Source organism: Paramormyrops kingsleyae, chromosome 10 (genome assembly GCF_048594095.1).
Source record: "Paramormyrops kingsleyae isolate MSU_618 chromosome 10, PKINGS_0.4, whole genome shotgun sequence".
Lineage (NCBI taxonomy): Eukaryota > Metazoa > Chordata > Actinopteri > Osteoglossiformes > Mormyridae > Paramormyrops > Paramormyrops kingsleyae.
This window is the reverse complement of record NC_132806.1, coordinates 17767306-17785386: the sequence shown is the minus strand read 5'-3', so window position 1 is coordinate 17785386 and position 18081 is coordinate 17767306. Positions and strand designations below refer to the sequence as shown.

Sequence of the window (18081 nt, the reverse complement as noted above, 5' to 3'; positions counted from 1 at the left end):
GGGTTACCTAAAAGCCAGTGGAACGTGACTGTGGTAACAGTTACTGATTAGAAAAGAAAGGAAAGTCTGAAATATATGTTTTGGCAAAAAAAAAAATGAAGGTAGCAAGACCAAAATAAAGTTTTCCTTCCAACTCCTGATTGATATTCTGGCAGTCCCTTAAAATCCATCATACATACAGTGTCAGGCTGTCTTTATAATATTTGTTTATCTCAAGGAAGCTTCTGCTTTCTTTTTATTATTATTAATATTTAATACTATTTTATTATTATTATTATTATTTGTTGGATGAACACATTTAAACAACCATTTAAACACGCATGTGTGTGGTGATGCTGGTGTAAACAGACCTATCTTTTTAATCGTTATTTTAAAATGTACTCTATCTGAAGAGTAAAAAAAAATAAAAAGAACTTTACTGTAGGCTAGGTGTGTAGTAGGCTATAGCATATGATGGATAGATAGATAGATAGATAGATAGATAGATAGATAGATAGATAGTTAGACTGCCAACTAAAACAAAAGGATAGAAATTATTCTAGTGATCTTTATTTAAATAGGCATCTCCACTCCTTAATGGAAATTCACAATCAAACACATGCAAAGAACCCAGGTCCTTTAAATCAGTGGAATAATGTGAAGAATAAAGCTGCAGTCTAGATCAAAAGTGACCCCCCCACGCTCCTTTGAGGAACACAGTGCACAGAAGGGAAGAGGAGGGGATTGAGGGTAACGTCAATCTTTTCCTGCCAAAAAAGAACTTCCTGCCATTAGAAATCCTGACTTCCATAAAATCAGAATCAGAAAAGACCACATGTACCATCTTTACACTGATAATTAGACACCAGGGCATCTCAGAGCTACACTGTAGTAGCCACTATCTGTACAATCAGCAACTCCCTTAAGGTCAGGATGACTGAGAATCAGTGTCTCCTCTCTGTTGGAATCCAGATGAAGAATGTCAATCACCTTCAACCTTGAAGAAAAGTCTCTCCTTTTTAAATTGCCACAAATCTCTTGTGCATCTGTGATGTCTTAATTTAAGTTATTTGCATCATTGACTTAAAATACTGAACTAATGCTCTGAGATATGCCCACATTTAAAATTTAAGAAGAAATCAAACCATGTTAGAAACCTAAATTCTTGCTTGCATAGATATTTTATACATTGGAGTGCTTAAATGGGATTTGACGGCCATTATGAGGGTATACAGTTGTGTGAATGAAATAAACATTCACAAATGCTGAATTTGAGAGATAAATGAGTAAGCACTCAAAAAGGAAATATTGCAGACTCTGCTACATTCCACTTATCCAATACAAATATAATTTCCATGTGATTGAACATTAGCAATATGCTCAGGGAATAAAATTCAATAAACAAATTCCACTGACATGATAAATTTTATGGTGGATATTGTCATATTCATAATTCAGTGAAAACATAAACATAGAATAAAGTACTTTATTCATCCCTGTAGGGAAATTGGTTAGTTTTCATGCTCCATCTTGCTCTCCATGAGATACACAGATGTGTATATAGAGGTGCATGCAAGTTTTAGGTCAGCCAACATCCAGAGTCCCTGGAGCAGCTGGAAGAATGGGCCCTGCTCAAGGGCCCAACAATGATATAATTACTCTACAAGCCACAGGATTTGAACCCAGGAATGTCCTAATAAAGGCACTGATCCCTGAGCGGAGCTATCCAGCTCCAGAAATATAAACCTTATAATAAATGATAAACGCTTGTTTTATTATAAAATAATGATTTGGGGGAAAAGAACAGCTTTTGGTTTTCTTGAATCCCTTTCTGCCATGTATAAATAAAGAAATACGTAGCCTTTCTTCACCAGACATTTCTTTCCTACATTATTACAACAGTAGCAAGTAGATATTTGTCATGAGAACAATCTGTCTGAAAGAGATAATAATACCTTCCATGGCACTCTATTGATGAAGTTCATCCTCACAGATCATGATATATACAGAATCAAGCCCTTTGCACTGCAAATTGGGGAGACAATGAAACCCTCAGGCAGGACTAAATCTTTTCAAAGGTCATGGACGCTACATAGAAAATAAATACTTGCCATTGGTTGCAGAGTGAAAGCATTTCTTTAGGTGATGGTTTAATAATGAGTGGAGAGAAAAAGAAACATTTCTCAGGCTAACTTCAATCGACAGGCACAATATTGTGTTGGAACACCTCAATCAAGGTCTGACGACTCGACAGTGTTCCGGAAGGTAACTTTATATATAAAAAATATATCAGTTTTTTAAGATAAATAGAACAACAACAAAACGACAACAAAATGATACTACTACTACTACTAATAATAATAATAATTATTATTATTATTATTATTTCAAAGCTTCATAGATGTGATTTAATGATTTAATTTTAAATATAGAAGGCCAAAGAAAAAATAAGTAATAATTAAGGTATGATAGAGTAAGAGTTTTCTCTGAAAAAACATATGAGGTTTTATATCCTAAACGTGAGTGTGTGTGTGTGTGTGTTTGTTTGTGTGTGTCTGTCACATATGGTTCCTGCACTAATTAATTAGTCCTTCTCATTTGTATACTTTCGATAATAGGAATAACTCTTCTGAGACGCAAATGCTAAGTATACTAAGTGTTATATAGAGAATCTGTAAGACAGCAAGATGTGAATAATCATGATAATGTGTAATTCTGAAGCCTGACATCAATGGTATGGGTTCACTTTTGAACTGGAGGTCTGTCTGTGGAATTTGCATGTTTTCTGTGTGCTTTTGGACTTCCTCCTACAGCCCAAAGACCTACTGTTAGGTGAACAGACATCACTATAGAATATGGTTGTTTAGTGAGCATGTGCACTGTAGTGATATGGGATCCTATCTGGAGTGTCCTCTGCCTAGATAATTGGTTAAGGGACATTTAAGGAAGGATAATCCAAGAAAATGAAACATTGTAACAGAAATATGTTCAAAATATTCCTAAGAAAATCTAACAAACTAGATTAAGGGTGATTTCTCATAATTTTCCAAATAATTTTTATTGTGTAAGTGAGTTTGTATTGTCATGTTATTGATTCCAAACATTGCACTTTAGATACATGGTATATAAAAGCATTTAGGTTAAATTAAACTGAAATGTTTCTTTTTGTAATGCGGAAAAAGTTTGTCATTATTTTAAAGTCTCATCATAATTAAAGATTTGTGGCATTCCCCATAGAAAGCTGCCTAGGTCCAAAAAAATAGATGGTATGGAAACAGAATTACCGGATTGCATTATGAAAATAGGGAAAATGCAATTTATTTTTTAAACTAATTTAGACCTACATCCGTATGCTAATTTTACAGATTCATTCGATGTTGTTTATGACTTCACTTTCTGCTACAGTACATGTCACCGTGGAAATCTAGTTTGGTACTCAGTCATGTTATGCTTTACCTTATTGATAAATCATATTTGCATAAACGGTAGTCACTTTGCATAGTTCCACAACCAAAAACCTCCCTACATTACATTCAGACATACAAAAGAGGCATTCTTGTTGTTAAAAAAAGGAAAAAAAATATTTGCATAAGCTTTACACCTACAGCAAAGGGTAAACCAAAGGATTTAAAAAATTTCCTAGACATTATAATCTATCACATAGCAGAATATTGCACGATTCATTTGAGAAATAAAATGGCAGGGTTTCTGTAATGAAGCCAATTGTTTATATCATGTGACTTGTACACAGTGCTTTAATGTATGGGCATAACCGATGGGCTTCTGCTAAGAAGGGGTCTCACCTACCCTTTATTATCACTTAGTAACATCAACCCCTCCCCACCCCCAACACCGCAACCCCCCTCCCTCTCACCTAGTTGACAACAACAGCATAGTAGGGAGGCCATTAGCAACCAAAACAGCCCAGGGACCTCTGACCACAATGTTAATGTGCCTCTATCACAATACAAAGGAGATCAGAAGAATACTTTGGACAAACAAGCATCTAATATGTTGACAACTTTAAGACCAAAGTGACAAGTTTTGTAACTGAAGTATTCAATATTTTTGGAGCTTTCAGTAAGATCGTGGAAACTCACAGATGACGCGGAAGCCAAAAGCACTACTTAATATCATTAACCCCCACCCTGCCCTAACCATAACCAGGAAACCGGTCCCCGTAAGGGAAAAAAAACGGATATTTATCACGTTATGGGGACATTATGTCACCATAAGGATAGGTAAACCCGCTCACACACACATACTGTACACACACACATGCACAGAAACACACATACACAGCAATAAATTTGCAATATTTTTACTGAATGAGCATGAGCATTGTGTGCGACCAAATGTCCCCCACAATGTAATAAAAACGTATTATTTTGACATTCTGGTGACTATTTTCCAGGTCCCCAAAAAGATCTGTTAATGCAGTCAAAAAACTAAAAAAGCCAAAGGTCTCGTATTTTGTTTGGTTACTTATGGTTAAGGTTAGGGCTGGGAAGGGGTTAAGGTCATCTATGGGATTTTAGAGAGTCTCCACAAATATATATTTACACACTTCTCTCCCTGTGTGTGTGTGTGTCTCTGTGTGCGTGTGTGTCTGTGTATTACATTAGAAATAACCAGTAATTTTTAGTAAAAGATTCAAAAGTAAAAAAAGTAAAAATAAGAGGCCATATTACAGTCTTAAAACAGCTATTGCAAGTTAAAAAGTTAAATGACAAGCAGTCTCATTGGGTGTTTTTTGATTTGCAATTACACAAAAAGCAAATTTGTGTTTAGTAAGCCTTTGGGAGCCAATGACTACAATTGCAATAGCAAAATGATAAGAACAGAACTGAAAGTCAATCAAAAAATTGAAGACACTTCATAGCATGTGTACGGAAGATGTGTTACATAAGAACATAAGAAATTTACAAGCGAGAGGAGGCCATTCGGCCCATCAAGCTTGTTTGGAGAGAACTTAACTAATAGCTCAGAGTTGTTAAAATCTTATCTAGCTCTGATTTAAAGGAACCCAGGGTTTTAGCTTGCGCTACACTAGCAGGAAGACTATTCCATACTCTAACTACATGCTGTGCAAAGAAGTGCTTCCTCAAATTTGTTTTAAAATGTTCTCCTGCTAATTTCCACTTATGGCCACGAGTTAAACATTACTTGTCAATGGACTTTTGTATATACCATATGGATACTTCTTTGGTAGTGGTAGATATATGGTGGTATTTTGTTAATTGTGTATGCCACGGGTGAACATTCTATATAAACCCATATGTGAGAAGTAGCATCCCATTGTGTTATAAGGCATATGCTTCATATATGCTATTAAGAAGTATATGGCATACATCTTTTATCCACCCAAATGACCTATGTATGGGTAGACATTATTTTATACCTGTCTTTCATAAAACTAGGGTTCTACTTTTTGCTGCTTCACCATGGTAGACTGGTCATTTTGTGCTGTGTTTTCATAACAGCTGCTGGAATTGTTACCTAGGATACTGCTAGCTTTAAAATACTTTAAAAACAAGCTCTATTTAATAATAAGTTGTTAAAATTTTACCTTTGTAACAGTGAGTCACTTGAGTTATCACAGTAAGCTATAGATTATTTCTGTACTGTGATGGTAAAATGGAAGACTAGCAACCTCTCTATCTGTAGTATTTTAGTTATAGAGGCACATTGGGACAGCAGTAAGTGTATATTTTTTCACACGTTTTCAATGTGTGAGAATTCTTGAAATACAGGTTGTGTGATACATTAAAAAGCATGTACAATATATTTTATTCTATATGGTTATGGGCAGATGTGCTTAACAAGTGTGCAAAATTTGTGTCATTATGCAGATTAATTAATGGTTGTTCTTTACTTCTTTCCTCATAAGTAGAAGCTGTACCGTTTTTTTTTTTCCTTTTTTGATCACGGAATATTCACATTTTATTGTTTTTAATGGTACCTGGTATATAAATCCTGCAGATTGTTATGTAAGCGAACACCTGTAGCTGAACAGCTTCTGTAGAATATCACAGAGCGTGTTGTCTGTGGGGTGGTACGGTGACTCACAGCTCCAGGGTAGCGGGTTTGAATCTTGTCCCCACTCCATGTCTTTAGATTTGGAATGATTGCCTGCCGCACTTCTAAAGCATGCATATTCCCTGTGGTATGGTATGTCTAGATTTCCCGTAGTGTGTTATTGTGTATGTAAGTGTTTATATAACCTGCATTGAGGGTACTCCCCTGCATAGTGCCCTGTACTTCCTATTGAGGCTCCAGGATGACATCACAACCCTGTATTGGATAAGATGTTGTGAGATGGATGGATGGGTATGTTGTTTGTGTTGACTACTTAAATCATAATTTGGTGAAATTTGTCATTATTATGCACCAGTAGCAACAAACAAAACTGATGCTGTTGTTTTATTCTGTCTGAAAACCATCCCTTATGATGACAATCAATGGACAGAGAGATCAGGAACATCTTCTTTAATGGTCTGTGAATTGCTGTACTTGGTATATTGGATTCCAGTGTAACGAAACCTCTGGAAACTGAAGTTACTGTATCTTTCCTCTTGAAAAGATATTCTACTTAGTAGTTCAAAGTAGTCCAAAGTAGTGACAGCAAGGGCATGTCTGCTACAGAATCATTTTTACCCCCTACTTTGCTTTTTAAGCTGAAACTTGAGGAATTGTTTGAACATGCTTGTATCTCATATCTCACTTTTAATAAAGCATCGAGGGAGGCTTTGGCAGCGATGGAGATATATGAGTGAGTGAGGGACGAAAGTTGCATCAGCATCTTTCAGAGAACCAGAGAAGATTCCACTTTCCACTTTGTACATGCACACTCTTCACACGCATGCATGGACATACACACACACACCCACACGCACACACACACCCACACGCACAAGACTTTTGTCATTTTTAGTTTTTTCATTGCAGTCACAGATTTTAATAAAATTGAATTTCTCCTTGTGGGGACTGAAAAAATGGTTATGTATATATTTGGTCTCCACAATGTAATATATAGACCTACATAAGCACCCCTCCCCCTGCCCCCCCCCCCCCACACACACACAAAATATCTGTTTTAAAATAGCATTGGTCATCCCCAGCATCTTGGGTGTGATCCTATAAGAAAAAAGCTTAGTTTCTAAGCTCTGTCTACATACATTGTTACTTCTTTTATACTATTAACTAAATGTGGACAACATACAATTGCAGGGTCATCATGTCGCCTATGCTTTGCTAAGTCAGTACCTCTTCAGAAAATGGACGCTCCATCACTTAGCCCTGGGCTCCTAGCCTAATGTCACTGCTGGTGCGTGAGTGTGTGAGTTGGGATGTTGGGTGGAGTGAACTGTATAACCCTGGCCAAAAAATATTATCATTCATCTGACTTTCAGTTTCCTCCAACGGTCCAAAAACATGGAGACAGATGGAATTACGTGCCTAAATTTCCCGAAGAGTGCGAGTCGATGCGAGTCTGTGTCTTTTGATGGACAGGCGTCGCTTCCGCAGTGTCTCCTTTAAGTGCCCTGTGCTTCCTTTGACAGCAATCCAGGGTCACCATGACTCTGTGTTGGTGTGATCGATAGATGGATGTGTGTTTACTCACATGTATCAGAAGCAGGACCCAAAGACCTGCTTCCACAACAAATACCATAAATAGCAAGAATTTCTCTGATGAGATCAGGAGAATTTATGTTACATTCTGATATAAATATTTAATACTTACACCAAGCTGTGTAAAATATATAAATAAAGGACTGGTTAACATGCATATCTGTATGACAGGAAAATGTTGAAGTAACAGTTTACAAGGTCACATATCACATTAAAATATGTCTAACATGTTAGGTATAACTGATAACAGATGGCCAGCAACAGCTATTTTTTTAAACTCATATCTGAGGGTCACTTTGTGTATTTCTCAGATATTGCTGACCCATTCATTTTCTATAGCTGCTTATCCAGTGTAGAGTCATGGCGAGCTTGGAGTCTGTACCAGGAAGCATGAGGCACAGGGCAGGACACCCCATGGAGAGAGCATCAGCCCTTCATAAAGGGGCATGCTCTCTAACACACCATAGAATATGCAGACACTTAATTCTGCCTAAACTGTATTTGTTTTGACCAGGGGTTAAAATCTGAGTACCTGAAGGAAACCTGAATAAACAAACTGTGCACAGATCTGGGGCAGGAATCAAACCAATACCCCAGAGAGATCTTAATGCATGCACATTTTTATTCATTCATATATATGACTGAATAAAAATGTGCATAAATTGAGGCCTCTTAAAAATAAAGGGTAAACCTTAAAGTTTGATACAAAAGAAATAAATGTCAGCCCCCAAATATGCTGTGAGTCTAAAAGTTTTAAAAGATTTAGCACAATATAATTTTGTTTTAAACCTAGATATCAAGAACAACCAGCCTAGCCTAATCTGAAGATCTTGGGACTCATTTGGTGTCTAAAGATCGATGATGTACGTATTCTGGGGTGAAGACATGCTTTGTATTTAGTGGTCCCAGCATCATAGCTGCCGCATCCCTATTGTTTTTGCATTAGTATTTGTAGCTGTTTTGAATTTGCATTTAGATTAGGATCAAAGTTTACACTTAGAATTTCTTCAAACTTGTTTCTAATAGAAGCTTCGGTAACACTTTACTTGAGGCCATGTTTTTAGTAATTTGTAAACATATTCATAATGCATTATAATGCATTTTTTAAGCTATAAATATTTATAAAGAAGCATAACACATTATAGTCATGTTTAAAATGCATTGTGACTGCCATATGAAGCTCTCATCTACAATGTGCTACAGAAACCTTTTTAATGCAGTACAAAGCATCTTTAATACTTATACTGATCATTATAATGCATTATAAAGGTATCTATAGTGCGTTATAGATGAGAGCTTCATTAAGCATTAATAATTCATAGAACACATGGCTGTAATGTCTTATGGCTTTTGAGAAATATTTATAGCCATGTTTATAATGCTTTATGAATGCACTATTATTTGTTATGAATGTGTTTGTAAAATATTTAAAAACATGGCCTTTTAGATAAAGTGTTGCTAAAGCTTCTGCTAGACATTTAAGAGGTGGAAGTATCCAGCTTTTAACATTAGACAATGATGCAACACGGTCGACCAACAGATTTTCTTTTGTTTGAGTGATATTAATAACACAAGTTCGAAAGGAGCTACTCACGTAATTTGCTAAAAACTCCAAAACAGCTTCATAACTGTCCTTTCAAGCAAGCTAAAAATAAATTTAACATTCATTCATTCAGTCAATCGATCATTCATTCATTTAAGTAGAGTTCAATACAAAGTAAAAATTATTAAGAATGAAATTATATCTATATCGCACTCTTATCTTGCACCTCTAGGGAAGGGACTTTAAATCTGGGTCCTGCTCTGGCTCTGCATAGTCTGGAAGTACACACTGCAGGCCAAAGACATGGCTAATTGGCATCCAGAAATCACCCATAGTGCATGGTCCTGTGTTTTTGTGTCCATGTCCTGCAATGGACCAGCACCTTGTGGGGGTGTGTACTTCTGCTGTTTGGCTTGGATTCCAAGCTCATCGTGACTCTGACCCTGAGCAGGACAAGTGGCTAAACTAAATATTGTCTTTTGAAGCAAAATATAAACTTCAGTACTACCATAAACAGCTGTCATGTCTTTCTTTAGCATCAAGTGAAAATTGAATATGCAGCTAGAAGACAAAGGCGCGTTCTCTTATCTGACAGTAACCGGGTCATATCACACCCCGTGCAGGGGGTGGTTTTGAAAATTCTAAGCACATACTTCTCTACTCCAGTCAGAGTGTAAAGGACATATTCATAATCATAGTTCTGCCACAACTGGACAAGAGGCTATTGCTCCCTTGATATGAGTGCTCAGTAACAGCTGTCAGTCAGCTGTTAAAACAGGCTCTAGCAAAGTGCTTTATTAAACTGCACAAGAAATTGCTCTGTAAAAATGATAATGATTAGTCCTTAGCACTTGAATTGTCATTGAATTAATACAGTTGCAGTAATACATACGTATTTAGGCTATTAAGAGGTTAATGAGTGCTTATTGGAATGAGGTGATCACATAATGTAATAATAGTATTTACTTGCCAACAGTAAGCTAATTGGGACACTTTAAAGTGATTACTGTTTATTGTATAATAAACCCCATTTAGAGCAGAGAAAACAAAATATCTTGGTTTCATCTTAATTTCAAATTTGCCATTCTTCTTCTTCTCATTATTATTATTATTATTATTATTATTATTATTATTATTATTATTAGTACTATGAGTAGTAGTAGCAGTAGTAATAGTATTGTTTCTGCTGCTGCAATTGTTTTTTTTCATGAAAATGGCTTTTTTTCCTCAAGAAGAAGCATGTATCTCATACAGATTTCTGATTCATTAAGGGACTGAAAAAGTAGACGATAGCCACTGTCATCTGATTTAAACCCAACAATCGATATATTAGTTACTTCTTGGTAAATAATATGAAACACCTAGGTGTAATGTTAAAAGAGGAGACTTGATGTACCATTTATTAACTTAAAAATTCGTAAGGTAACATGGAAACATGCAAATAGTTAGCATTACATCAAACTGCAGTCCAATTCTTGCTCAAGTGCTCATCACTACAAAATCATTATGTGCACTTCAAAACCAACATCATTTCTGAAGAAAGCATCTCGTGGGACAAAATTGGGTTGAAGCATTTTCTTCTTTGCATTGATCTGCATTGTCTTCAAAAGTAAAATCAGCAATTTACAGTCCCTGGCTTCAATTTTATTCATCAAACATGTTCAACTCTGGCTGATGCAAGGCTAAGAAAACGCAACATAACATGACATGATCTTAAAGAAATTCAGCAGTAAAATCTTTTTTAGAGCAGTCTTAGAGCTGTTTTCATCCTTAAAGAAATATGAATAAATAATAAAATTAAAGAATAAACAAATTGATAAAATATCTTCTTTGTGACTGATTGTGTTGCATATTTTTGTATGCGTCCACATAACAATGATTTTAAAAGCATCTCCACAATTTAAGCTGTCACAGTGGCATTGTAGGTGAGCATTTGCTAATCATTTTGTAAAAAAAAAAACTGGCCTTTTCTTTATAAGCAAGTCATCACATAGAACTGAACAAGTGATTTTCTAGGGAATATTTCCAAAGACAGGAATCCTAATTTGGCGTTGTAAGAAATGCTAAGCCCCTTAAAACATGGTTATTATCTGAAGATCCAGGAAAAAGGAGAGAAAGGAATACATATAAAGAATTATAACTAATATGAGATGAGGGACTGATAATACTGGTAAGCATCATGCCGGCTGCTCGTTCCAGGTTGTTGAGATGGAATATGAGGGATGCAGCAGATGGCCTTGGTCCCATGCAGATCCCTGATGGCATAGCATAACAGCGTTCCTGCCGAGAAGCCAAAGCTACTGACACCCGCGCAAGTCGCCATTACGAGCCATCCCTCCTGACCTTCTGAAGAGTTTTCATTTAGATTGATATCTTAACCACATAAACACTTGACTGGAGATCAATCCTGTGACCTTCACATATCTCAAGGTAAGATGCATTAACATACTAATCACATGGGCCATATTTATGGATATGACAAGACAATATGAAATGATTTCTTTTTCGATGGGAGGACAATGTCTTGAATTGTGAACTGCTGTAAAATGATTTTTTTTTTTTTTTTTTTTTAAAGGTTTGGGTGGGAAAATCATCAAGGGAGTTTTTTAACCTTAAGGGGATTAAAAAATTGAAAACTGAAAGCTTGAATTATTAGCTTTAGAACTGCCCATGCTACTGAAAGCATTTAATTTTAAACACTTGCTAAAAAGATGAACTAGTTGTTCATTTTGGAGATCATTAAGGTAAGGTCACATGCATGCATGATAGGAACAGATCAAACACAACCATTCCTAATTTAAAAAGAAAAAAAAGGTGCAGTTACACTGTGAAATGAGATTGAATGTAATAAATATTAAGTAGCACAGGAAAAGAACTATATCTGTGGACAGAGTAAAAAGGTTGCATGACAATTTGTCTCCTGCTAGCTAAATCTTGAGGCGTGTTTGCTTTGGTGACATATGAGTAGTACTGAAAAATAGCACTGAACGTTCAAGGCGATTAGCCCAATATCTGAATCAGTTACGTCCCGTCTAGTTACATACTCTGTGCTCTGAGAAAAATTTGTTGGCCTCAAGCACAGTATGATTAAAGATGATCTCCAAAAACGTAGTTTTAGCTTGAAAGATTTCATAAAATTTGTAAAAAGGGAAACATATTTCACTTCTGAGAAATGTGTATTCCATTTTGTGTAGTCATTCTCTTATATATAATTATTTTTTACCTGTTTTTGGACTAGTTTTTTGCTTTGGACTGAGTACTTTAATATAAAATAAGATATAAACCCTGAGCAATTTTTTTTCTTTAAATGGAATTGTGTGAATTCTGCACCCTAAATATCTGTAAGACTGAAACGAAACTCTTTCTATTTCAGAATTCTGTACATATGGTTCTGATATAAAATAATTTTATGCAAATGTTTATTTAATAATAAAAAATTTCATCCATCCATCTTCCAACTTCTCTTCCAGTACAGCATCATCCTAGCTAGAAGATGACGCTGGTAGTAAAGTTTATCCTGTTAGTAGAGTTTAAGTAGAATAGTGATGGAGGTAGGTTTGTACTGTAAAGGGTCCTTTGCAGGGCACACACGTGTACACACAACATGAGGAGAACATGACAGTTCGACACGCACGTAAAGCAGGGACAGGATTCATACCCTGGCCACTGTGCCACTTGACAATTAAATTCTACTAGATAATTAATGCAAAAAATGACAGGAGAGGTTACATCTAACCAAACAAAGCAGATGAACCAGTTTAGGCACGTATGTTTTTATGACAGTCTGAAAATTATGTATAAAAATGCAAACAGTGAATACACTATCAGAACCATGTACTGACCATTAAGAAAGAAGGACAGAATGGTTTTGGAGTTATTATAAAGTTCATAGCTACAATAAATACAACAAATGAATAACCAGATATGGAATTTAAGATTTAAGAATGGTCATGGCGCTATAGTAAATACTAGGGGAGAGCTGACTATTCAGTTGAATCGAAGATCAAAAGGGACATTGCTGTTGGATTTTTCAAATGTATTTTTCTGGCACTTTAATCATCACAAAAAGAATGCCATTCACACCCATTATATTTGAGGGAAACCCAACATTTTTACAACCAATAACTTTAAAACTAGGCAACTCCCAACAGAGCAACCTAGAAAAAAAAAAAAATCAGTTTTGGGGTGAACTGGCCCTTTAATACTGAAACTGAAATATCAGTTCTTTCAACTGGAATGTTTCATTTTGAGAAGGATATTATTAAGGAAAGCATGACATGAACTACTACTGGGCAGGGCTACCTTTAAGGAGGGGAAGACTTTCAGGGGCTAAACGCTAGTGACTAAGTAAATGGAATGATCCACCCGCCTACACCCCTCTATGGATGACAAATTTTGTAGTTAATATCCTCACCCTCTGCTTGGCAAATTTTACCATCATGGTTGGACTTAAATAAAAGAAAATCAGTGGCATCAGTCATACCTCTAATATGTAATGTGGTCTTTCTGATGCCAAGTCGCTCACACAGAACCCTTAAGCAGTCCCAGAGGGGTCTACCAACCATACCAATAGGTCCCCATCTGTAGATTTTGCTGACGGAGTGGGTAGGGTGTCCCATCCATAGATTATTTTACTACGTGCCTGCCATTAAATACTTTCTCCTTGGCTGACACTAATCATCCATGTGCATGAGTAGGGGAAAGTTTTCCAGACATCCTCAAGCAATCTTTCAGTGTTTGACCTGCATTACATGTGTAAACTCTGTTCTCGTTTACTTTGCCTAGATGCATGTTTAGCTGAGCGCTGGCAGTGCTGGTGGGGGGGGGGGGAGGGGTAGTCATGATATATTTTGCTCAGCTAATTTTGTCGCCGAGACTGTGCTGTATTACCACAATACAGCCCAAACCTAGATGCACATTTGCTTTGTTTAGCTGACACTGTATGCAATGGAAAAAAAAATATGCTTCTCATATGGGTACATGAATGATATATGATATACGTGATACCTTTGGTCACATTTATATATGGTAACATATGGATTGTATACGTATTCTTGGCGCAACATACAAAACTTCTATGGTCAACCTAAAACAAAAAAGAGTCATGTATATTTTTGCAAATCTTTTTTCAACATTCACAAAATAGCAACTTCTGTATTTAGATGCACCCAGATCTGAAATTAAGCCTGACAGATCCTGGATATGGATATTTTGTTTGTTGAACTGATACAGATAGTCCTTTACTTACTCACACTGAGTAAATATGGAGCAAGGAGAAAGAAACGGAGACTATGTGACATATTAAACATTACATAAAGATCATTGCCAGAGGTCATGAAGTATTAATGAAAGTGGGGAGAGTATCCTTATAGACAGAGAAAAAGTTGAAAAGACTAAAAGCAGCTTCTCTGTCATTTATAATATGACAGAGAATGAAAAAGGACAATTTTCATAAATTTGCAACAAAACAAGTTAAAATACAATTAGTTGACAAGAGGCCTGGGAAAAATAAGACATATTGACATATTTAACTTAAAAAATCATCCTGCAACTACATATACCAGCACACTCTACCTTTCCTCCAAACATTTCAGAGTAGTCAGAAATATTTTTGCACTTAACTTGCTATTAAGGTATCATTGCCCTCCCGGTAAAGTCATCTACAGTCAATACAAATTGCATTTTTTAGGTTTTTTTTTTATTATTATTTTTACTTTTTAATTACAAGATTATTTCAACTTGATTTCAATGTCGTCTATATAATAGAATACTCTCCTCATGTGGGAAATAAGAACTATGGTTGTTGGTTTATACAGCATATGGGGATCAGGCTCACATTATGAATCGCTCCCTGTGGAGTATTCACATCATTGCAAACCTACCTATGCTTGGTAACCCAACAGAAGGGGAGCAATTCTGGTTATGTATCCTTTAGTTTTAATATACTAGCATTTACTATAGCTCAGATGTAAAACTAATGAATTCATGTACAGATTCTGCATAACATAGGTCAATATAGTGGTCCTAGAGCCAGTTGTAACGGGTTGGTGGGGTTGTTTTTTTTGGCTAGGAAGTCTAGGTCTCCAGTTTCAACACAGACTGATACATTGTTAATTTAAATAAATTTGGCGGTAACTTTACTTGTTAATGCAGACACCCTGAATACATACTGAATACATACAGCACCAGGGGTGTCAGAGGAGCAGGGATATCCTGGCAGATTCAGGGGGCCCAGCACTCGACAGGGACCCATGCATAAAATTGGGCCAGGGGTTGGAGGCAGGGTGACATTTTGTCAGTCGGTCTTAAATTTTAAAGGTATGGCCCTGTTCAGATCACAGACAGAGATGAAAAGGTTTGGCTAAACAACCAGGACAGCTAAGGTGCCTAAGTGATTTTATATTTGGCATGACTGCAGGTGCCAGGTATGGTGGTCCCAGAATTTCATAAACAGTCATCTTTCAGCATTTTCACACATTATATACAGTGTGTGTGTGTGTGTGTGTGTGTGTGTGTGTGTGTGTGTGTGTGTGTGTGTGTGTGTGTGTGCGCCCATTCATTCAGTGGCAGTTTAGTGTGGAAAACGGTCAGAGGAAAATGTCCAGACTCATTAAAGTTAACTGATGCAAAAATAACAGTTCAGTACAACAGTTGCAGTGCATTTCCTGAATGCACTGCCACTGTTTACCCTCCAAGCGCTTCTAGAAGCAAAAGTGGGTCGTACCCCTTACTAGTCAGGTATGCCTAATAAAATGGCCACTGAATGAGTAAATCTTATGCTAAGAGTTAATGTCAAGGTTTTTCTACATCTGCTCTGGAAGAAAGCATTATTGACACTCCCATGGCTTCCTTTCCTTTAAAGTTGTCTAGCAAATTGTTTTTTCCTAAGCTTATATAACATGTCCAAGTAAAAACTAAAATACAGTGTGAGAAATGGTAGTTAAGGAGGTATTGGCATGGTTAGGAGGACCACATGTTGAGAAAGGTGCTGAACTGAACACTAAATGTGAAGAGGACTCTTTTTAAAAAAAATTCTGGATGTACCAAAGGAGGGGAATCTATTAAAAGAGCAGCATGTAGTGCAGCTGTTGAAGATGTGGTCTCATAACTTCAAGGTTGCTGATTCAACTCACTGGGGCCTCTAAGCTGCTTTTTAACCTGAATCACACAAGAGAAATACCCAGCCAAATACACAGGTAAGCGTACAGTAAGTCTCTCTGGATAAATGCATGAGCTGAGCGACTAAACAGATGTCAACACCAAGCGGTGAGTCCGAGGGAAATTCTAAGAAACATAAATTTAAAAAAGAGAAAAAAAAAACTCTGCCTGGCCAAATTAATTCTACACAGAGTGGGCTTCCTTTACAGTCACCATGGCTGCTGTGAGAATAAAAGAATAATAAGATTTATTAAAACATATATTACTTAAAATGTGGAAGCACTTTCACACTCAATATTGACTTTTTTTTATTCTAAATGTAAAGTAATCTGGGATACCAGTAAGTTATTGTAAAATAGAAATGTAAGTAAGAATTTACAGTGCATGTACACAACAATAATAATAATAATCCATCCATCCATCCAACATTATTATTATTATTATTAATAATAATAATAATAATAATAATAATAATCTGTTGTCCTGGAATGGCATGGCAGAGCCAAATGCAGCATGGTTGCCTCGCACCTCTTCACATCTCTATTCCACCTCCATGTTTGTGGAGGTTAGACATTCTCTCTATAGTGTCATGGAACTTATTCTGGGTTCTCTGGTTTTCCTCCACAGCGACAAACATGCTAAGGATATTTGGACATACCAAATTCTTTGTAGGTGTGAATGTGTGCGTGCCCTGCGATGGGCTGGTGCCCGAATCCTGGTTGCTCCCTGCCTTGCGCCCACTGTTTCTGGCATAGGCTCCGGACCCTGTATAGCAGGGATGCCCAACCTTTTGATGACCACAAACTGATTTATGTTGTGCAGAAACCTGGGGGAAGGATATCAGATCGATTGGCAGGGAAGATTTAGTAAGTTAACTATTACCCATTTTCTTTTTTCAGATGTGATCGAAACAAGCAACAAATGTTACAGAATAATAATTGAATAATTGGTTGGATGGATGAATGGATGGCTGAAACTATGTATCAAACTCGTTGAATACTTAGTTACCATCACCCATCCTCTGACAGTCATTACTGAAAATGATATTTTACATTGCACACCAAGATACTGAGAATGCTTCCCACAATTCTTCAAGCTGGGCGGGTTAGTTGGAGAGCAGCGATGAAGAGAAATATTTTTAATGGTCCACCCAAGGACATCTATTTTCTTCTTTTTAAGCCACTCCAGTGTTGCTCCAAACCACTTTCCTGCTAACAGACAAACTTCACCCCGAATTTTATCTTTGTACCGAAGCTTGCAGGTTTTTATTTACAGTAGGAGTGCTGTGTAATGTGCACCATTTCTCTTCCAATCAATCCTGACAGGACTTGTAGTTTATGTGACGTCAATCCCATAACAACATGCTAGCATATTTTACAGTGGGGGTAGTGCTAGTGGGATGGTATATACCTCTTCACATCCAAGGCAACGAGTGAACTAAAGACATTCTGCCACATTTCTGCAGTATCCTCTAGATCCCGTTTAGTAAATATAAATTGTTTTCAGCCAGGGTTTCTTCTGTGCGACCCACTCATAAAGCCCAATTTGGTGAGTGACTTGATGAATATTACCCCCTGTATACTGGCTTTTGTTACAGCCGTTAACTTTTGAAGCTCTTTTAATGTGACAGTTTGACTTGCAGTATCTCCCTTGTCCCCTGCTTTCCCAGCCTAGTTAGGGTAGCCTGATATAGGCTGCAGACTCATACATTTTCCACTTCTGTACAATGAATTGCACTGAACGCCAAAAGTGTTTTCAGCTCCTTAGAA

At 36.7% G+C, this 18081-nt stretch overlaps 1 protein-coding gene and 1 long non-coding RNA gene across 3 annotated transcripts in view; one reads left to right on the top strand and one right to left on the bottom strand.

Moving 5' to 3' along the window:
- LOC140593316 (uncharacterized) overlaps positions 1-18081 on the bottom strand; it is a 39500-nt gene that overhangs the window by 5347 nt on the left and 16072 nt on the right. The gene's annotated exons all lie outside the window — the stretch shown is intronic.
- pcdh11 (protocadherin 11) overlaps positions 11462-18081 on the top strand; it is a 183302-nt gene continuing 176682 nt past the window's right edge. The window contains exon 1 of one of the 2 annotated variants that reach the window (XM_023795006.2): positions 11462-11584. The gene's annotated coding sequence lies outside the window, so the exon portion shown is untranslated. Of the gene's footprint in view, positions 11585-16870; positions 17179-18081 lie in introns of those variants that run through there. The other variant, XM_023795016.2, reaches the window with a different exon arrangement.